The sequence below is a fragment of the Phascolarctos cinereus genome, unplaced genomic scaffold (genome assembly GCF_003287225.1).
Source record: "Phascolarctos cinereus isolate Bilbo 61053 unplaced genomic scaffold, phaCin_HiC Scaffold_2;HRSCAF=192, whole genome shotgun sequence".
NCBI lineage: Eukaryota > Metazoa > Chordata > Mammalia > Diprotodontia > Phascolarctidae > Phascolarctos > Phascolarctos cinereus.
This window is the reverse complement of record NW_027555625.1, coordinates 272,644,085-272,666,472: the sequence shown is the minus strand read 5'-3', so window position 1 is coordinate 272,666,472 and position 22,388 is coordinate 272,644,085. Positions and strand designations below refer to the sequence as shown.

General features: G+C 44.2%; 1 protein-coding gene across 3 annotated transcripts in view; it reads right to left on the bottom strand.

The window, feature by feature from the left end:
• Positions 1-7,729, bottom strand: part of CCDC102A (coiled-coil domain containing 102A) — a 56,503-nt gene extending 48,774 nt beyond the window's left edge. For all 3 annotated transcript variants that reach the window (XR_002320533.2, XR_013484742.1, XM_020965697.2), the window contains exon 1: positions 7,579-7,729. The gene's annotated coding sequence lies outside the window, so the exon portion shown is untranslated. The remainder of the gene's footprint in view (positions 1-7,578) is intronic.
• Positions 7,730-22,388: the final 14,659 nt, after the last annotated feature.

Genomic DNA, 22,388 nt, shown 5'->3' with positions numbered 1-22,388 from the left:
AGATGCTTGAAGACAGCCAGCATATCTTGACTAGTTGTTGATGTCTGAGTCACATCTCCTTGCTAGACTGTGAACCCCATGAGGGAAGGCATCTTGTCTTCTGTAAACTTTCTCCTCCTAAGTCTAACACATAATAGGAATGGAACAAATGTCTGCTGAACCAAAAAGCGCCTGTGGTCAGAGTTGGGGAAACAGCTTGTGGTCCTGGACCAAACAAGACCAACTGGCCCACAAAAAGACTGAACCTTCACTTGTGCTCCCCTTCAAATGAGGCTCTAACTAGCCGCTACATATTTACCCACAGTAATAATGATGCGGATTGGGAAAAGCCTACCAGTTAGGAGCAGCAATCTCCTCTAATGCCATATCACCCTCTTTCTTAATAGGAATCCCTTCCCCTGACAGGGAAGAATTCCCTGCTTTCCTGGGAAGGATGTGTTTCCCCAGAGGGGCAGCCATACTCTGCCTTACTCCCACCTCCCCCACTCCTTGCCAATACTTCTCCAGTACCAGACTTGGAGGGCACACTCCATCAGCCCCTGGGAGGGGGGGGAGGACTTTAGACAGACCTGTGGCCACAGGCCTGCCGGGCCTGCCAGGCTGGTGAGCCACTGCAGGAAACCTCAATGGGAGGGTGCCTTAATTGGATAAATACAGAGGGATAGAGAACGGTCAGCCCACAGTGTCAGGAAGCCTTTTCCATATAACCTGCAGGCTGGGCTTGGGTAACTGTGGAGAGACCCAAGAGTCTGGGAAGGGAAGAAATCCTGGCACATGCTTTAAAGGGTGACCAGGACAGAGGGGACAGAGAATCCCAGACCTAGAAAAGATGTCAGTGGTCATTTAGTCCCATCCAACTCTGAACAGGAACCCTTCTATAATAACTTCAACAAGTGGTCATTTAGCTTTTGCTTGAAGACTGACAATGATGGGGGGCCCACCCCCCCACAACGCAGCCACTCCACTTGTGAATAGCTCTGAATACTATGACGTTTTTCTTTCTATCAAGGTAAAACATCTGCCTCCATATAACTTCTAATTCACTAGTTTGACCCTTGGGGTACAAGCATCACAAGTTTGCTCCTTTTTCACACAAGCTTTCCAGATGCTGAGAGAAATCTCTTATGCTGTTTATAAATTTTATTCTTCCTCAGGCTGGCTATTCCCAGTTCTTTCAACCAATTTATACATGACTTCATTTCCTGTCCCCTTCCCATACTGGACAGAGGCAGGCAGCTCAGTTTAGGGCCTGGAAAGATGATACCCTGGTCCCACCCTAAGTCCTTACCAGATGCCTCCTACATGTCTCATAGATCAGCTCAAGGCAATGAATATACCACAAGGGGGGAAGGCATAGGAAAGAGTCCAGCTGATAGAACAGAGTACTTTCTTTGCCCATTTTCAGATTACCAGGGCAGGGTCTACAAGGCAGTTTTCCCCCTGGTGCCTTCTTCAGTGGATTTTCTAAACATCAGAAAAGGCTTCAATACCCTACACCCCTTGGCTAGACAGTTCAAAGGTATGTCTGGTCCCTGGTGTCATGAAGACGAAGCAACACGTGAAGATCCGGGGGCCTTGTGTGCAACAGGAAGATGCTGGAATAGATTTGCACTGATAACCTCCAAATTCTCTCACCTGGGGTCCCATGTGAAAGAGGGTTTGTTGAATGGCTGAATTTAGGAATAATTTTAGCTAGTATTTACATAGCACTTTAAGATTTGTAAAGTACCATACATATATTATCTTATTTGATCCTCAAAAAAAAAAACAACACTCTGAGTTGGATGCCATTATTATCCTTATTTTACAGATGAGGAAACTGAGGCTTCAAGTGGTTAAGTGACTTGCCCAGGGTCACACAACTAGCATGTATCTGAGGCAGGACTTGAACTCAGGTCTTCCTGACTCTATCCATTGCATCACCAGAGTACAGTCTGTGGTCATGGAAATAGTAAAATGAATCGGCTTACATGACTATTGAACCCACGATCCTGGTCTCATAAGTTCCCTGCTCTGGCCCACAGAGCTGTACCGCTTCCCCAGAATCCCCAGCTTACCAACTTAGGTGCAGCATCACAGCATGTAAGAGCTAAGGGAGAAAACTTAGAAATCTAGTCCAGCATTCTTAAAAGAAGGATAGCTTCTAAGAATAATGAGATTAATAATCAGTCCCTCAGCATTCTACCCTGGTCAGACCACATCTGGAGCTTTATGTTCAGTTATGGGCAGCATGTTTTAGAAATAACATTGAGATGGATGTGGTGAAACATGCCTGTAATTCCTACTACTGCAGAGGCTGAGGCTGGTACATTGCTTGAGTCTGGGAGTTCTGAAATACAACACAACTAAAGCCAGTCAGGTGTCGTACTAGGGTAGGACTGATGCCGGATGATGGCACCGACATGGCAAGCCCCTGAGAGCAGGGCTCCACTAGGCCAGGGCCTTCTAAACTTTTCCCACGCACGACCTCTTTTCATGTTTCAGCAGTGTTCATTGGTGTGGTATGGCATGGCGTGTGTTCAGAATCAAGGCTGCAGTGAAGTCACTCGATGCAATATGGGCAAGTGCTGCCAGAAATACCTCGGATTCATTACACGTTTGATTTTTAATTAATTTTTGGTTATTCGGTGTTCAAAAATCTCTTACTGTTGCCAAATTTTTTGTGACGCCATATGGGGTGGCAACCCACAGGTTAAGAAGTGCTACACTAGGCTACCTAAGGAGTGGTGAAAAAAGTGGCCCAGCTCGGAAACTGAGCAGGTCAGAGCTTTTGTGCTGATCAGCAGTGGGACTGGGTCAATGAGTGGTTCCTGCATTTCTAGCCTGGGGGAGCGAGGGAAGGAAGGAAGGAAGAAAGGAAGGAAGGAGGGAGGGAGGGAGGGAGGGAGGGAGAGAGGGAAGGAGAGAAGGAAGGAGGGAAGGAAGGAAGGAAGGAAGGAAGGAAGGAAGGAAGGAAGGAAGGAGGGAGGGAGGGAAGAAGGGAAGGAGGGAAGGAAGGAAGGACGAGAGAGAAGACATTGATAAGTTGGAAACTGTTTAGAGGAGGGAAACCAGAATGGGGTAGGATTGGTACAAGAGTCCATGGCTAAAGTTCCATAGGGGTACGGGCAGTAGGGGTAGGATATGAAGGGCTCTTATGTGTAAAAAGGATTAGACTTGTTCTGTTTGGTCCCAAAGGGCAGAACCAGGAGTAATAGGTAGAAATGACAAAGAAGCCAATTTAGGCTCCAAGTCAGGAAAAAAACTCCCTTACTCTTAAAGATATCCAAGAATGGAATGGCTGCTTCTAGAGGTAGTGAGTTCCCTGTCACTGGAAGTCTTTAAACAAAGATTGGATGACTACTTGTTAGGTGTATTGCTGTGGCGGCACTTATTTGGGTACAAGTTAGACTAAAAGGTCTCTGAGGTCTCTTCCAACTAAAGATCTAAGGATCAAGCTGATCTTCCTATCCGTGCCCTTGATCTCATTCTTCCCTGTTTCCTCTAGGACCTTGCTGCAGCAACATCATTTTCTCCCTTGTCATTTTTTCCCCCATTTACCCACAGATATACTCAGGTCACTCCAATTCACAGCAAAAGGAGACTGCTTTTGCCTTTTTAAATCTCATCTAGCTAGGCGATGCAGTGGAAAGAGTGTAGTACCTAGTCAGCAAGACTTTGCTTCTTGAGTTCAAATCTGGCCTCAGATGCTTACTAAATGTATGACCCTGGACAAGTCACTTAACCCTGTTTGCCTAGGTCCTCATTTGTAAAATGAGCTGGAGAAGGAAATGGCAAACCACTCTAGTATCTCTGCCAAGAAAATCCCAAATAGAGTCACAGAGTCAGAAACAATCGAACAACAACAAATTCTTCATTTTTCTTCTACTGAACTTCTTGAAAAGGGTGTCTAAACTTGACACCTTCATTTCCTCACTACCCACTCTCTCCTTACCTCTTTCTTTCTTTCTTTAAGAGGCAATGGGGGTTAAGTGACTTGCCCAGGGTCACACAGCTAGCTAAGTGTCTGGAGCCGGATTTGAACTCAGGTCCTCATGACTCCAGGGCCAGTGCTCTATCCATTATGCCACCTAGCTGCCCCTTTCCTTACTTCTTTCAATTAGACATCTACTACTACTACTACTCTATTGAAACTTTTCTAAAGTCACCATAAGGTCTGGATTGCCAAATCTCATGGCCTTTTTTTGGGGGGGGGTTTAGGCAATGGGGTTAAGTGACTTGCCCAGGGTCACACAGCTAGTAAGTGTTATGTGTCTAAGGCTGGATTTGAACTCAGGTCCCCCTGCCTCTAGGGCCAGTGCTCTATCCACTGTGCCACCTAGCTGCCCCTCTAATGGCCTTTTAAAGAAAACTCTTCATCCTCTCTGTGGCTTTCTGACACAGTTGATTGCTTTCTGGTCTTGGATACTTCAGAGAGACATCATCCTCTCCTGACTCTCCTCTTACCTTTCTAACCACCCCTGTTTCTTTTACTGGTTCCTCACCTTCCCAACCCCTTAATATAGGTTCCCAATGGCTGTATTCATTCTCTCTCTCTCTCTCTGTCTCTGTCTCTCTGTCGGCAATGGGGGCTAAGTGACTTGCTCAGGGTCACACAAGCTAGTAGGTATCTGAGGCTGGATTTGAACTCAGGTCCTCCTGACTCCGGGGCTGGTGCGGCACCTACCTGCCCCCATAGTCTCTTGCTGTATTCTCTCCCTCAGCAATCTCATTCACTTCCTTGCTTCCGCTAACATTTCTATGCAGATGACTCCCAAACCTCTATCCCTCCTCCTTCTGCTCTCTCTTTTGAGCTCCAGACCAACAACTCCAACTGGATATTTTTATTTGCATCTCCCACCAACACACCCAATTCAACATGTCCAAAACTGCTTTCGTTACCTTTCCCCTTAAACTCCTCTTTCTGACTTCGCCATTTCTGTCTGTGACAACAATATTCACTAGCTTCCAATGTTTGTAACTTCAGGTGTATCTTAAATTCTTTCTTCTCCCTCACCATCCATATCCAATCAATTAAATTTGCTTAGAACATGAAGTTTAATTACTAAATATAAATATATTTATATACAAATTATATTAAATACATATATATATATATATATAATTTAAATATACTAAATATAAATCCTACTATATGTCAGGCACTGTGGTAGTCGATGAAGACACAAAAGCCAAAACCAGAAACGACCTCTACCCTCAAGGACCCTAAACTCTACTGGGGGAAACAATAACAATAACAAAACAACAGAGAGCAGGTCAAGATGTGCAAAGGATTTATAAACATTATCTCATTTGGTCAAGTGCGCAAATAAGCACGAAATACATACAAAGTAATTCAGTGAAGAGTGGAAGAGTTCTACCAACTAAGGGGCATTATAGCATCACAGGCTGAGAGCTGACGGGATCCATAGAGATCACCTAGTCCAAACTCCTTATTATATAGATAAGGAAACTGAGACTCAAAAAGGATTAAGTGACTTGCTCACAGTCCCACAGGTAGTAAGTAGCAGAGGAGGATTACAAAAAGGTTCTTTGTAGAAGATGACACTTGATCCTTCCTTGAAGGAAGGTAGGGATTCCAATCAGTGGAAGTGAAGCAGAACATTTTAGGCATAGGGCACAGCCTGTCCAAAAAGGAGGAGGCAGGAAATGGAATATCACATATGGGGAATAATACGTAGACCAGTTTCCTTAGAACATGAAGTATGTAAGAGGGAATAACAGAAGTTGTTTAGAAGTTGTTCAGCAAGAGCTGAATTCTAAAGGGCTTTAAATGCCAGACAGAAACATTAAATAATCTTAAATGGTCTTTCTTGTGCGTGTTATCTGATCATGCCACTTACTGCTCAAAAATTTTCTGGGGCTCTCTTTTTTGCCTACAGAGTAAAGGTTAAACTCCTCTGCAAGGTACTGAGGCATGCAACAATCTGAGAGCTCCCTATTTTCCCAGTTCTAGCTCCAACTAATCCTTCCTCTGTATTCTATGCTTCAAATTGGACTATGCTCTTTCCCCTCTCCCACCAATCAAAACATCTTGACCCATCAACTGCTATACCTTTGCCTATGCTCTTCCCTATATCTAGAATATCCCTCCTTTCCTCTTTCACCTGCTGAATTCTTATTCTTCCTTTAAAAGCTAACACGAATGACCCCTCTAGGAAGCTTTCTCAAAATTGGGATGAGGATTTTCTCCTCAAACTTCACATGACACCTTCTTTTGCATTTCCACCCTAAATTGTGTATTATGGGTAGCTGTATACACATATGGACTGGGGGGGGGGGAGGTGGACTACATGCCTCTTCTCTAAGTGGCAGCCTGAATACATCAGAAGAGGTTCATCACCAGACGGACTGCAGGGTGATGAATTTTTTGGCCACAGCAACTTCCCTCTATTTCTTTGAGGGCCTGCAACCTGGATCAAGAAAGGAAATGCCCAAAAAACAGAAACACAAATCTTTATAGAGTATTAATCTTCATTGTGTATCAATTTCCCTCTCTACTAGATTGAGTGCTCCATAGGGTCTGAGCTAGTTTCTTTTTTTTTTAAGGCCTGTCACTCCCCGAGGTGCCTAGCACGACAGTTTGCATACAAGAGTGATTTAATAATTTTTTTTGTCATTTGTTACATCAAATCTGAGAATTTGTGAGAACTTAACAGTTGTACAAATACCACTTATTAGAAGTCGTTTGCACAGCTGTGATCTTAGCAGGACTAGGATCCACTCCCTACTCTCAAGCCAGAAAGGGCAACTCAGGTCTCTCCTCCCTGGCCCCTCCACCTGTCCACTATGGTCTCTGATAACCGCATCATATTTCCAGATGTGCATTCCTACCACCACCCAATTCTTCTCTCTCTTTCCTAAGAGATATACTCGATTCCTCTTCAAACACCCAGCGCTCAAGAATTAGCCTCGGAGTTCATAAAGACATCCCTACTTCCCCACCTCTCTTTCGCCCATCCCCTCCCGCTGCCCCAGCGCCCAATTACTCCCCACCTCCCCCAACACCGGGAGGTCCCGCCCACCCCTTTCTTCGAAGCCCTCATTGGCCCCTCCGGAGGGGGGGGTAGACCGAGATGAGAGGGTTCCCCACCAGGATTGGCCGCCAGTGCTAGTCTATCCCACGCTCGCCATAGTGACCACGTTAAGGTCGGTGGGGAGAGCTCCAAATCCCACCCCTGGCCTCCCCCACTTCCCCCCACCCCGGGACCGCTGCATTCCAAACCCTAGGCGCCCCCCCACCATCACCCAAGCTGGAGGAGGGATTCGGTCCCCCAGGAGATAGATACACAAACACTCCAGAATGGAGCTTCCCCCACCCCTACTCCAGCCCCTCCAAAAAAAGTTGGAGGAAGAAAGTTAGGTTAGAGGAGTTGGGACGGTCGAGGCTTCTGAACTGGCAGATGCCCACAGCACTCTCTCCTCCCCGAAACTCGGTAATTCCGTTGCTGCCCTGGGTCTTAAAGCCTCAGTGCTCGCCTCCACCCCCCCCCACTCGCCCTATGGAAGGGGCGTAGTTTTTCTCCGGGATCGCCCGGTATGAGGACGGCTCCCCATCCCCGCAGCGCCCCGACTCACCTGGGCCACCTCGCTCCCCGCCCAGCCTGGCCCGGCCTGGCCCGGCTCAGCTCAGCTCAGCTCGGCTCAGCTCAGCCCCGTGAAACGCAGAGCCGAGCGGGCTTTGGGCAGCCGAGATTCCTGCAGCAGCGGCGGGAGGAGGGACGAAGGAAGCGGAGTCTCCTCCTCCCGGGGGGGAGGGGAGAGGGAGAAGGGCGAACAGAACCGGCGGGGCAGGGACAGGGGCTGGCGCGGCCCGTCTGGGTGGGTGGCTTGTGCCAGACTCAGCCGGGCCAGGTTCGATCGGGCCCGTCCCGGTTCGATCGGGCCCGTCCCATCCAGCCTTCTTTGGTCAAGTTTCGGTTTGGTTCCGAGGACCTAGCTCTTTAGGGTCCGATTTGTCTTGGCCCCCTGTAGGAGAGGCTTCCAGGGGAGTTAGCTGGCTCTCGGTGATCCCAAAGAGGAGTTCGACGGGGGCAGTTCCCGAACTTTGGGGATTGATTTGATCAGCTTTGTTGTTTAGTCGTGTCCGACTCTTGGTGACCCCATGGACCATGGCACGCCAGGCCTTCTGTAAACCCCCACTATCTCCCAAAGTCTGTCCAAGCTCATGTTCATTTCTTCCAAGACACTATCCATCTCATCATCTGCCGTCCCCTTGTCCTTTTGCATTTAATCTTTCCAAACATCAAGATCTTTTCCAATGAGTCCTGTCTTCTCATTATGTGGCCAAAGTACTTGGGTGTATATGTTAGGTGCTGCTTACCTGGGAGAAACAAAGTGAGGGTGAGCCAGGAAGGACTGGGTCAAAGCACCAATTCAATGGTATAGATAGGTAGATATAGACATATAAGCTCAGGCAATGAAGCCCCCTACTCAGACACACACACACACACACACACACACACACACACACACACACACACACACACCCCTTCATACTGGGAAAAGGAGGGCCTTGGGGGACACTGGACAGCCAGTTTTAGCACCTATTCTGTGGCATAGTAGACTTAAAGCTGGCATAGTAGATTTAGAGCTAGCCTCAAACCTCTGACCCATTGGCTGTGTGACCCTCAACAAATCACTTATCCTCCCAGTGTCCCTCTAGACAACTAAGACTATAAAGTGCAGAGAAGGCACCAACCTGCATTAGTAGAGGGAGTTCCTCACCTGGGAGTTCTCTATAGCAGTGAAAGTTCAGGTCCAGTCACTATTACAATTTTGTAAACAAGTTTCTTGAGAGCAATGTACATGCCAGATGCCCTACCTATGGGCCAGGTATCTGCTCAGAAGAAAACTAGGAAAAAGCCTTGAGTCAGAAATCAAGAGAACTGGCAGATGAGCTTGCCCCTGCCACAACTAGCTTTTCATTCCCGAGACTCAGTTTCTTCCTCAGTATAATGAGGTAGTGGGATTAGGTGAGTTCTAGAGGTTCCTTATTCTAACATTCTATGTTCTAACACATCATTTATTCTCTCTGGGCCTTGACTGTTTCATTTATAAGAAAAGGAAACTGGTCTAGATGGTTTCTAAGATCCCTTGCCAGTCTAAGGTCTATGAATTCTTGACCTGAAAATGATTCACCAGCTACTGTTGGCCCTGATGCTGACCCCAATTAGTTTTCAGAAGTGGCCCCCTGAAAACTACAAAGCAGTACAGATATTCTCTCTGACTTCTAATCTTATCATTCAACTGCAATTGCTATCTGCAAATGGTTTCTTAATTCCTGGATCCAATAATCTTTTTTTCCCCTTTTTTCCCTTTTTTGGGGGGGGGTAAATAGTATTTTATTTTTTTGACTGCATGTAAAAATAGTTTTCAACATTCATTTTTTATAAGATTTTGAGTTTCAAATCTTTTCTCTCTCTCTCCCTCCCACCCCCTCCCCGAGACAGCAAGCAATCTGATATAGGTTATACATGTGCAATCATGTAAACATATTTCCACATTGTGGTTTCTCTTTCATTATCTAAGAGGATCATGACATCAGAAAGATGACATGACTTGCAAATGAATTGGATTTAAGTGAAAGAGAGCTGTGCAAAATCACCAGCCTCACTTTCTCCTGCAGAGCCATCTGGGTCCAGTGGCTAGATACAGATCAGCATGGCTGGAGATGGCCCTGGATGCAGTGGGAGATCTTGGCCTTTGTAAGCTAAGGTCTTTCGAGGTCTCACTTTGAGTAAGGCAACGCTCATTCAGCGAATAGGCCTGTTTAAGAAGTGAGCCAAGGGATGGCCCTTCTAATTAAAAAAAATAAATAAAACTGGGAGGGGAAGACTCCCCCCTCCTCACAGAAGAAGACACTCAATGGACTCAAGGCATTTTCAGTGGCTGTGCCCCATGCCTGGAATACTCTCTCTCCTTATCTCCACCTCCTAGCTTCCCCGACTTCTTTCAAGTCCGGCTAAAATTCCATCTTCTACAGGAAGTTCTTCCTAGTTCCCTTTAAGGTAAGTGCCTCCCCTCTGTTGATTATCTCCAATTTATCTTGTTGTCTCCCCTATTAGACCATGAGCTCCTTGAGAGCAGGGACTATCTTTTGCCTTTCTTTGTATCCCAGTGCCTAACAAAGTCCCTGGTACATAGTAGCTACTTAACACATGCTTGACTGACTGATTCAAAGTTGTTCACAGTCTGATTCCAATGTACCTTCTCAGGTTTATCACCTATTATTCTCTTTCACACAGGCTATGGTCAGCATAACTGGCCTACTTGCTGTTCCTCATACATGACATCGCTATCTGCTATATTTGTGCCTTTGTACAGGCTGTCCCCCCAGGTCTGGAGTGCATTCTCTCCTCACCTTTGCCTCTTAACATCCCTAGCTTCTTTCAAAGTACAGATTAAGTGACACTGTTTGCATGAGCACTTTCCTGACCCCCTTCCCCCAGCTTCTAGTGTCACTTTGCATTTACTTTGTATCTATCTTTATTTACTTTTGCCACTATGTGTTATCTTCTTCCAATTCAGCATAAGTTCCTCTAGGGCACCCACTATTTTGGTTTTTGTCTTTGTATCCCCACTACCTATCACAGTGCCAGCCACCTAATTGGTTCTTAATAAGTGCTTGTTGATTGATTGACTGAAATCTTAATTAAGAGAAAGCAGTGTTCTACCAAACAAGATTCAACTGCTGCTTCAACACTTATTGCTGATAATCTTGGTAAAAGGAAGTAATCTACCAGCTTGCCTTATGAGGACAATTTAAGATCATAATGAATTCTTTGGTTGCTAGATGGAAGTTTGTTTTCTTGCCATTTAGTATTTTCACCTTTAAGAAGAAGCAAAAAAAAAAATCCAGTATTTTCCAAGTCCCTCTCAGCTGGGCTCCTGTTACTCAAGGATTTGTAAGGTTAAAAATCTGTAAATGATCTTAGAATATGGAATATCAGAGCTCAGGGAACCCTTAAAGATCCTCTATTCCAACCTCTCTCCCCCTTTTTAAAAATAAGGAAATTGAGCCCAGAGAAAGTGACTTGCCCAAGATCGCACAACCAGTTTGTGGCAGAGCCAAGATTTGACACCCAGAACTTTTCATTTGACATACTGTCTCCATTATTGTAAATTTCCCCTCACTTGAAAAGGGGCAACATGAATGAAATGGAAACATTTACATTTCTGGTGACTCTGTATTTTCCTTTGCTTACTGACCACTTCTAAAAGCTGTTATCCAGAAGGAATACAATTAAATTGTCCAAAATGTGAAGGTCGGATTTCTAATACCATCTAAATTGCCTTCTCACTTCAGCGTGACTTAATGGTGTAAACCTTAAAGGGCTCCAGGCTTGGTTAGAGGCAGATGGTTTAGTTCTTTGAAACATTAAATTTGGAGCTGACTTTAAATCTCTGTTTTTCTACTTAAAACCTGCAGGACCTTTGGCAAATCATTTAGCTCTTTGGTTTTCAGTTTTGTCCTCTGTAAAATTAGCTACTTAGAGAAGATCATTTCTGAAAATCCCCTCGAGCTCTAAATCTCGTGGTCTCTAATGTTGTTGTTGTTTTTAACTCAAAGTCTCCTTTGAGGCTCCTTCCAAAATCCTCTGAGCTCTTGCCATTTGGAAGATGAGGATTGGCACTGGAGAGTCCTTTTTGTAAACTGCCACCTCCTATCTGGCAAGGTTGTAAGTACTGCCACAGGAACTCAGGCTTCTAGTTGCCTGTCAGGATTTATGCCCTTTGAACTTGGCACTGGAAAAAGATTCTGGGAAAGGGACAAGGAGAGTTCATCTTCTAGAACTACTTGGAGGAATAGAGGTTGATAGGGTAAGTATGATATACCTCATCCCTGCCCTTTCCTCCTGGACAACTATGGGCTACAGGTAGCTGTTTTCTAACAATTCCTCAGACGCTTACCATTATTGTTAATACTTATGTATACATATCAACATTTTCTGGCTCCTAATCAAGACTTATGTGGTTAATGGTGGCAAGCAGGGAAAGTTTGGGAGAAGGAATTCCTTTTGCTTTTAAAGAGATGGGAGACAATTCCTTTTATCCTGATCTGAAGATGGTGGAGAAGCTTCTGGATCCCCACAAGACAGAGACAATGTACAAACCTAAACAATCATCCTGTAGACTAGAAATAAAAACTATTGAAGCCATATATTAGAATTATTTTACCAGGAACCAGCACCAGTCTACATCAGTACCCTTTTCATAAATGCGAGCTTAATGTGTTCTAGATAGATAAAGCATTTATTAAGTGTTTATTAAGTGTTTATTATTATAAGGGGCATAGTGCTAAGCGCTGGGGACACAATTACAAATAAGCAAGTCAGTACCTGTGCTCAAGAAGCTTACATTCTAATGATGGTAGTCTATACATAAAGATCTGGAAAGGGTGGTGGCAATACACCCAGTAACATGGTGTGGAATCAATGGGGAAGTAATGTGAAGGCCATGAGCCCTACAAAGTAAGGCAGAAACTCACCTATCAGAGCCATGGGACCAGGAGCAGAGTCTAGGTTACTAGTGGGGAGAAAGCTGAGGTGATGGCCCAAATATAGAAGGCACAGTGTGGAGTAGACTCCTCTCAAGAGAACATAATATTGCTATACTTTTCTTTCTTTCTTTCTTTCTTTCTTTCTTTCTTTCTTTCTTTCTTTCTTTCTTTCTTTCTTTCTTTCTTTCTTTCTTTCTTTCTTTCTTTCCTTCTTTCTTTCTTTCTTTCTTTCTTTCTTTCTTTCTTTCTTTCTTTCTTTCTTTCTTTCTTTCTTTCTTTCCTTCTTTCTTTCTTTCTTTCTTTCTTTCTTTTTTTTTTTGGCTAGGCAATGAGGTTAAGTGACTTGCCCAGGGTTCACACAGCTAGTATCAAGTGTCTGAGAACAGATTTGAACTCAGGCTCTCCTGACTCCAGGGCCGATGCTCTATCCACTGCACCACCTAGCTGCCCCTATATTCTATACTTTCATTCCTGAAAATATGTGCTTCCAACTAGGAACGGCTCATCTGTCAATTCTCTGCCCCTGCAAATTTCCTGTCCCTTCTTTTTGTTGTTGTTTAGTCATTTCAGTCATGTGCAGCTCTTCATGACCCTTTTTTTGTGGGGTTTTCTTGGCAAATACTGGAGTGTTTTGTCATTTCCTTCTCCAGCTGAGGCAAACAGGGTTAAGTGACTTGCCCAGGGTCACCCAGTTAGTAAGTGTCTGAGGCCAGATTTGAACTCAGGAAGATGAACCTTCTTATACTCCAGGCCTGGTGCTCTATCCACCGTGCCACCTAGCTTCCCTGCTCATCTTTATTCAGTCTTTATTCTGCCCAGGTTTGACCCTTTTTGAGTGCTGGGGAATTGGACAAAGAAACATCTACCTTTGCAGTAGGCAAACTCCTTGATCACAAACTCTCTTACTCTTCCTTTTGTACTTCTTCCAGGAAGCCCTCTAAGACTCACTCCCTGCCTGACTAGTCACTTCAGCAGCTCCCTTTGCTTATCTTACTCCCTCCCAGAAATGTTAGCCTTTTTGTGGCCACATTTGTGATGCTATAATTAGCTGGGTGTCTAGGTGTCAGTCAGTGAATAAACATCCATTAATTGTCTACTAATTGCCAGGCACTGTGCTAAGCCCTGGGGATACAAAGAAAGGTAAAAGACCATTCCTGCTCTCAAGGAGCTCACAATCTAATGGGGAAGACAACATGCCAACAACTATGTTCAAACAAGCTATATGCAGGATAAATTGGAAATAATCAACAGAAGGAAGATACTAGAATCAAGAGGACTCCAGAAAGGCTTCCTGTAGAAGATGGGATTTTAGCTGGGACTTGAAGGAAACTGGGAAGAAAAAAAGGAGAACATTCCAAGCCAGGGGCCAGCCAATGAAAATGCTCAATTGGGAGCATTTTCAAGGAACAAAGTCGAGGGGTGGCGGGGGGAAAACAGAGAAGTAAGGTCTAAGAAGACTGGAAAGATGGGGAAGCAGGTTATGGGTTTTAGGAGTTATTTATGTGACTATGGTATTCTGGTCAGTGTCCTGTCCCTTTGTCCAAGACATACTGTAAGTTCCTCAAAGGTGTTGTTTTCTCCTTCCTTTGCCTTTTCACTAGTCATGCCCAGTACCAATAGGTTTCTATGTACAATGAAAACTCGGTTTTCTTTGTCAGAAAGATTGTCCCCCAAGGTCAATACTGTCAGCCCCAGATGATGGAGACAACCATCCCATCTTGGGATCCATGGGAAATGAGCCAGTGATGATTTCATCCACTGCTGTTTAAGTGTCCTTAGAAGCTAGGAGGGCCTAAAGGATATGAGATAGTCCCTACTGGACTCCCCCTCTCAACTCTAACCTCAACTGGCACACTTCCTTGTGGCAGACATGTCCAAGACGATTAGTCTTGGTGAGGGAACCCCTCACCAAGGCAGTGGGATAGGATGGGGTGACCTGAGGCTCAGAGAGGCCCAGAGTCACCCAGCAAGGCTTTGGCAGCCCAAGATTCCAAGATCCCTGCTCAGTCAGTACTAGTCCTTAAGGTTGTAGCCTCTGCTAAACCCCAGGATGGACAAGGAATGCTCAGTCATCATGTATAGAACGGCCCAACTGGTTGTAGAATTTTCAGGCCCTCGTAATACATGTGATCTTTCTGAGGAACTCCCCTAGAAGCCTAGTGTTACAGTAGCTGGAAGATTCTTGCAGGAACTCAGCCTTTAGGAGACCCATGTATACAGCACCCTCTCTAACAGGCTAAGACTGGTCTTAAAGTCATCATCCTCAGAGGCACAATTCACCTTCTTGCCTCCTAGATACTCTCAGCCTAGCCTGGAACCAGCTGAGATCTCGCGTCTGAAGACCTAGGTTTAAATCTTGGCTCTGCCATTCAATACTTAAGTGGCCATGGACAAATCGATTAATCTTTGGAGACCTCAGTTTCCTTCTCAGTAAAATGAGAGAAGTCCCCTCCAGTTCTGATACTCTATGATCCTATTACCCTTACCTCAGGGAGCCACTGACTTTAGGTAGTAAGAATTGGATACTGACAATCAGAGTACCACATAATAATTCCCTTCCAGGGAATAAACTTACTGTGCAGGAATATTAGGGCTTCAATACACAATCCCATCAACAGCTATGTCAGTGAAGCATCACTTAGACTTTGCTTTTGATGGAGTTAAAATGTTGCCATTTAACAGAGGAGCTGTTCTGCTGATAAACCCTGTGGAGTTCGTTTCTCATTAAGCAATTTCTGAATTTCCCCATCATTTTTGTCAAACTAAATTTGGCACAGATGAACAAATGTAGTGCTGTATAAGAAGCCCTCTGAAAGCTGCCTCCTCTTCTGCTTTACAGTTGCTGATTGTGTGTTGACTTAGCTTTCCCTTTAGGTCGGTCAATAAACTGTTCATGCAGGGAGAAACATTCTAGCCTATTAATATTGAGTCTCCTGACAGTCATCTTGCCTTGGGGCCACCACTTTTGCTGAATACAAGTGTTTAGCTTGAGAGATTGAGTCTGTGATAGGTCCAGCACGGAATGCTACACATTGCCTTCATCACTCTCACATCCTGCCTGTCTCTTCTCCTGACAATGACGTAGTCTATTAAGTGCCAGTGCTTTCTGTGAAGATGCATTTATAACTTTTTATTATGGTTAGGTAGGGGGGAGACAGTATAGGTGTCCACATAGATGATTGAGGTTGATTCACCTATTTCCAGAGCTAGCTCAGCATTTGGAAGGCTCTGAAAGAGTATGGGAGAGAAGGCTGCATGCCAAACTGAAGATCTACAGAACTGCTGTGCTGACTTCATTGTTGTATGCCTGTGAAACCTGCACAGTCTACCAGCACCATGCCAGGAAACTGAATTGCTTCCGTTTGAATTGTCTTAGGAGAATTCTGAAGATCACCTGGCAGGATAAGGTACCAGACAGTGAGATCCTCTTTGGAGTTGAACTGCCAAGCATTCAAACTCTACCGTAGAAAGCGCAACTCCGATGGGCTGGCCCCATTGTTTGAATGCCAAATGCATGCTGATCCACAAGACTTATTTTACAGAGAACTCATATGAGGTGAGCGCTTGCATCGTGGGGCAGAAGAAGCAGTGTGAGGACACTCTTCTCAAGGTATGTCTGAGGAACTTTAGTATTGACTGTGGGACATGGGAAATACTAGCACAGGACCCTCAGTATGGCCTGCCTTCATCAAAGAAGGCATTGTACTCCAGGAGCAAAGCAGAACTGTAGAAGCACAAAGGACATGTGAGCTGGTCAGATCCAGAGCCACTTCCACTCTGATCCACTGATCAGCCACAGCTGAACACACCATACCCTGACTCCAACTTGTGATGCCATTGATCTTCGAAAATGGAAGACAGGCGGCATAGTGGACAGCACATGGAACTTCCTGGAGGCAGGAAGACCCATGTTCAAATGTCACCTTTGATACTTATTAGCTATATGACTATTGGCAAGTCATCTAACCTCTCTGAGCCTCAGTTTGCTCATCTGTAAAATGGGGATACTATTACTTGAAGGTGAATCATAGATCTAGAGACAGAAGAGAGCCTCTAGTCCAAACCCCTCATTTTACAATTGAGGAAACTTTGGTCTAGGGAATTTAAGTGATTTGTGCAGTTACACGGGTTGTAAGAATGAATGATTTATTAAGCACTAACTATGAGCAAAGCCCAGGGCTAAGTGTTAGGGATACAAGGAGAAAAGCAAGACAGTCTCTGCTCTCAAAGTGCTCACAGTCTAATAGGGGTGACTTTATATAGGAGGTTTCAGCTGCAAGTCAAATGGAAAGCTATCCTGGTCCTTAGGACGAAGCAACAAAGCAGATGGTAATGATGCCCTTTTGATGTAATGCAGCTGGAACCATTTGCAGTCTTTGTGATCTATATTTGACCTCTGGACTCTGATGACTCTGGAGGAGAGAGTGAGGCTGATGACTTTGCACAGCCTGACCTTACTTAAAACCAGTTCACTTTTTTTGGGAGGGGGGTATTGGGCAATGGGGGTTAAGTGACTTGCCCAGGGTCACGCAGCTAGTAAGTGTTATGTGTCTGAGGCCAGATTTGAACTCAGGTCCTCCTGAATCCAGGGCCGGTGCTCTATCCACTGTGCCACCTAGCTGCCCCCCTAAATCCAGTTCACTTGCAAGTCAAGATATCACCCTCCTGATGTCATTGGTCCTCTTCCAGAACAAAGGACCAACACCAATAACTCACAAAATCCTATCAGTTTCTGATGTGATTTCTGATGTGACTGAACCATTTGATAGTGCCAGGTCGGGTCATGCTACCTTACCTATTGCATGTAAAGACCTTTGCAAACTTTAAAGCATTATTTAAATGTCAATTATATTACTGTGAGTAGCCCTGTTCTTGGCACTCTAAGTTTAGGAGGGAAAAAGATTTGGAGGAGTCAGTCTTCACAGACATGAGATAATTAGTGAATAGAATGTGGCATTACCTTTGGAAATACAAGAAGGGATCTGTAGTTAGGGAAGACTTCCTGGAGGAAGTAGAATGTGACCTGGGCCAAAAAAGGTGATAGGATTGAGGTAAGTGGATGGAAAGTTGTAGAGAGCAATATGGTTAAGGAACACAGCACAAAAGAAGGCACATAGACAGGAAAGAGAATGGAATAAGGAGGAGACATGTAGGGGTAGAAGGTAGCAGGAGGTATATAGCTCAGGATGTTTGGAAGGGTAGCCTGGGGCTAGATGAAAGAGGACATTGAATATCAAAGGATAAACTTTGTCTGAGTGTTTCCTATGTTTCTATCTGGGCCTAGCTTTCTTCCTCTGTTTAATGAAGAGATTAGATTAGATAATCTATCCCTAAAGTCCCTTCCTACTCTAATATCTATGAGTCTGTGACTTAATGGGAAATAGAGAGCCACTGTTATTTCCTTCTTTTTTTTTTTTGCCTTTTTTGGTGAGGCAATTAGGGTCAAGTGACTTGCACAGGGTCACACAGCTAGTAAGTGCCAAGTGTCTGAGACCAGATTTGAACTCAGGTCCTCCTGATTTCGGGGCCAGAGCTCTATCCACTGTGCCACCTAGCTGCGCAGCCACTGTTATTTCTTGAGGAAGGGAGTGACATGGCCATGAATCACTCAAACCATTGTCCGTGCCTGGGTACTGACTCAGGGAATGACTGACCTTGGCTTTTGGGTTACCAAAGAGAGCAAGGGGATTACAGGTGTTCAAGAGGACCAGCTAAATCCCAGGCTGAGCATCAACTCCTCTCAAACCCCTGAAAATGGTAGATTCTCTCAGCCCTACTTAAAGCAAGGCCACCAATCGTGTTAGCTAATTTGTGGGCAGGGGAAGCACCATGTTTTTCTTCATGGATTGTTCCAGACTTCCTAGAAAAGAAATCCTGGAGCGCTGTGGCTTTGTTTGGGGCTGCAATGACACAGAGGGAGAAATTCCCTGTGCGGCTCACTTTGATACAGGCAAGACCAGTGTTTCTTCTACTAATGGCATTAAGATGAAGTAGTGACTGCTCAGCTTGTTAGAGCTGAGTAAGTCACCATGGGGCGCTCTAGGCTTGAGCTGCCTCAGCTCACTCACTAGGCAGGTACCAAAGAAACAGACATCACACTGGGTTGCTATATCTAATTGTTCTAGGCCGGGGATGACTCAGACCACAGAGGATCAAAATTGGAATGAAATGAGTCACTTATAGGCTGTATAACATTTAACAAAAGGAAGTTTACTCCACAATAGTAAAGGAAGGGTATTCGGCAGAGGTACAACATTGATTGAGTTGGGCACAGCTTCCATGTTTTCTTCTCCATTTTTTGCTCCCAACATAGCAATAGGAAGTCTCTCACCTGAAGAAAGGAGGCCATTTGTGCACTTGAGATTCTGCCTTAAGCTGGTGCATCAACAATTGGAGCCTTAGCCCTGCAGAACACTTAAGTCTCAAAATTGGTTTCATTGCCTTTTTAAGGGAAAAGTAACCTGTCCTCTATTTTCATTAGGAGTAGATGTTGCTAATACCACACTCATTAAGCCACTGGGTGAACTTGAACGATTATACTACCTTACCCCTAGCTCCTATGTGCTATTGCTAATTTTTTCAGACTTCAACTTTTCCCATTGCCTTCCAGGGCTATCTAAGAGTATGATTTAATCTCGTAATAATCCACAGTTTATCTTGGCTCAGGATTCTCCCCCCCTCTCGCTGAGATTTTAACTTCTTCTTCAACTTCACGGAACCTGAAATGATTCACATGCCAATTAAATGAGAAATTGTGCCCAGTGATTTCAGTAGAAAATTTCTCTCTGGCACAGGGACTGTATTCACTTCCCAGGTGATAGGTAGGTGAAAGGCCTCTGCTCTCAGTGACAGAGCAGGATCATCCCTGGAAGTTCTCTCTGATGTCTCTGACACCAACTAAACTGTCTTGTTCCCCGGCTCAGTGAGCTAGACTCGTATCCCATCTGACAGAGCAACCTTTCTCTTTCCCCAAACCAATCTAACTGGTCTATGCTGTGCCTCAGGTTGGTTTGGTGTGGACTCTTTTTCTGTGCATAATCTGGCATAGTTCCCACAAAGCAGGTGACTCACTTTATTTTAAAATGCCCTACTATACTACAACATTAAATGATCTAAAAAACTCTCTTTACATTTAAGATCTCAAGCAATTCAACTCCTGGACTTCTGCATCTCTGTTTCCTTTTGGCAATTATATATGGAAAATCAAAGGGAAAACATCAAGCCCCTTGGCTAGCAAGGAGCTGCTGCAACCTGGTGTTAAAACAATATCATCCCCTTTGCCTCTAGAGTCATTGCAAAACATGTTCCTCTAAAAGATCAATGGTGTTGACAGGGCCAGGCTTATCTGTAACTGGAATAAGGGGAATGAAGCTTTCTCTGCTGATAGCCTCATGTCACCGCTAGAAAACCATTCTTGCAGATATCTGCTGTCCACTATTTACTTCTTGTTTGACCATTATCACCATGTAGCTCCTGGCTTCCGTCACTTAAGGTACTTACTCCTCATCTCTCTTAACTGCTGGGGTCATTGTTTACTAGGTTTCCATATCCAGGCTATCTCTTCACCTCACGTCTCATCTGGAGCATCCATGCTCTAGACAGAACTCTCTTGTCTAATATAACTAAGAAAAGCTGCAACTGTTGTGACTGTTTCTTAGAAGCCTCCTTTGCTTGGTCACAGACAGCCCCCCCCCGTCCCTTACCTAAGTGCACACCCTTGGAGATGGGAGTTGTGTTCTCCCACTGAGTGTTTAGAGGAGGAACTGGGCCCAGAGATATTGGGGAATGTCTTTTCCTGCCTCAGCTCTGTTATGTCATGAACCAGGCATCCTGGAAAATGTAATGCTTTCCTCCCTCCCTTGTATCTATTAGACGGCCAATGTTTATTAAGGGCCTGTGGTGTACAAAGTGCTTAGCACGGTATCTGGCACAGACTGAATACTTAGTACATGTTTTTGATTGTCTACAAAGAATTGCACTGTGGACTAATCCCCCCATTTGTAATTTAAGTGGCAGGTTGTGACACCAGAGGGCAGCTGCTCCCAGGTTCAATGATATATCTTGTAGGACCACCCTTCCAAAACTATATAGCTCACAGGCCCCCACTGGTGTGCTTCCCATTAACTTACATTCAGCTAATAGACACAATTAGCTCTTAGCAAAGGCTTTTACTATGATGTCATAGTATGAGTAGTAGCTATAAAACATTCCATCCCATAAACCGGAGTATACTTTCCCACAAATACACAAAGTGACCATTGGAAGAATGGGCTCAAATTTAGAGTGGAACAATAATGAAATAGTTGTGTATTATACAACTATGGCAAAGGCAATTCACAACTGCTGACTTTGTAGCGTCTGGAAGCCCTTGTTCTCTTTGCAGAGAACTCACATAGCACCCTTTGGGCGCAATGTCTCTGCTGGATAGATTTCTCAGTAGTTTCTGAGGGTCTGCTCCTTTCTCTTCTCAAGTGATACTTGCACTTGATAAACTATTGAACTGCTAGATGGGATACTATCTACTCTGCTACCATGCAGTTCATGACCCATGGGGAAGGGGAGAGAGAAATCTCTTCCACCCCTTCAGCATGAATGTTCTCCACAAAGCGTTCAGGAGTTAGGAGTTACTGAAAACTCCACCGGCTTAGCTATGTAAAGCCTCCAGCCGTGTGACTAATTGCTGTTCTTTTCTTCACCCAAAGTGACAAGAGTTTGCATTTGGTGAAAGGATTAGGACTTGACCTATCCTGTTTACTTATTAAAACTTCATTATGTGTAACTGTTCTGTTATTACATTCACTGAAGCTGGTGCAGGAAGACCCCTTCCCTTACACATATATCACTTCCTGGCACAGATTCCTGTTGGGCAAAAAGGTATGTGTTTTCCCTTTTCTAATCTCATCTTAAAGGCACCAGTGATATATGAACTGTGGAGCTCACTATCTTCAGAAGATTAATTAATGCTTATGGTTGTCCTAATGTTGCATTATGAGGGAGATGTTTGTCACCATGTTTTATGGGGAGAGCACAAAGAAGAAGATGCCAGAAAGAAACACTGGAGCACTGTGAAAGAAAATTCCCAGAAGGCGTATGGGCATTGTCCCCCCAGTGACCAGCCTAGAGGATTGCTCACTCTATCTAACTGATGAAAAGAACTCTGAAGTGCACATGGAAGCAAAATATTAGAGCCTCAAATTGATAGATAAATTAAATTAAATAATGCATATGGCTTAGCTAGAGTTTACTAAGCCTCTGCATTTATAAACTACCAGTGAATAATCAAAGCAAACAAAACTATGTGCAAATTCCAGCATACCCTATAAAATATTATAAAAAGAATCTTAACATTTTCGATACATTATAAAATACAATTTAGTTTATTCTGATAACATTGCTACTGTTTGAATCTTGTGATTTGCAAACTCATAAAGCTTTAGAATAGTGAGTGTTATTATTTCACTAAGAGTAAAATGTTAGTCCAATTTGTTTTGCCTAGCCATTTGATAAACACTCTGTTCCTAAGCTTTAACAATGTAAAATGCTACAGTATGAGGTAATTTCTAGAACTTTCCATTAAGTCATTTTGCACAATAGTATATAAGACCTAGATTCCTTGCATCAGACTGGGACACTTTGTTGACAAAGATCTCTGTCAGACAAGGGTTGGGATTCATTTTCTAATTCTGTCTTCTAAAAAAAAATTCTTTCTATAGATCTGATATCTAAACACAACACAGAATGACTCAGTTTATTTGCTTTGACATGCCCACGAAGGAGCACTGATGGCACTGCTTATAGGTCTAGCCAGATATAATGAGAGAAGTATGTGATGAGCTGAGGCAGAAACCAGCACCATGGCTTTTTGATACCAAAATTCTCGAAGGAC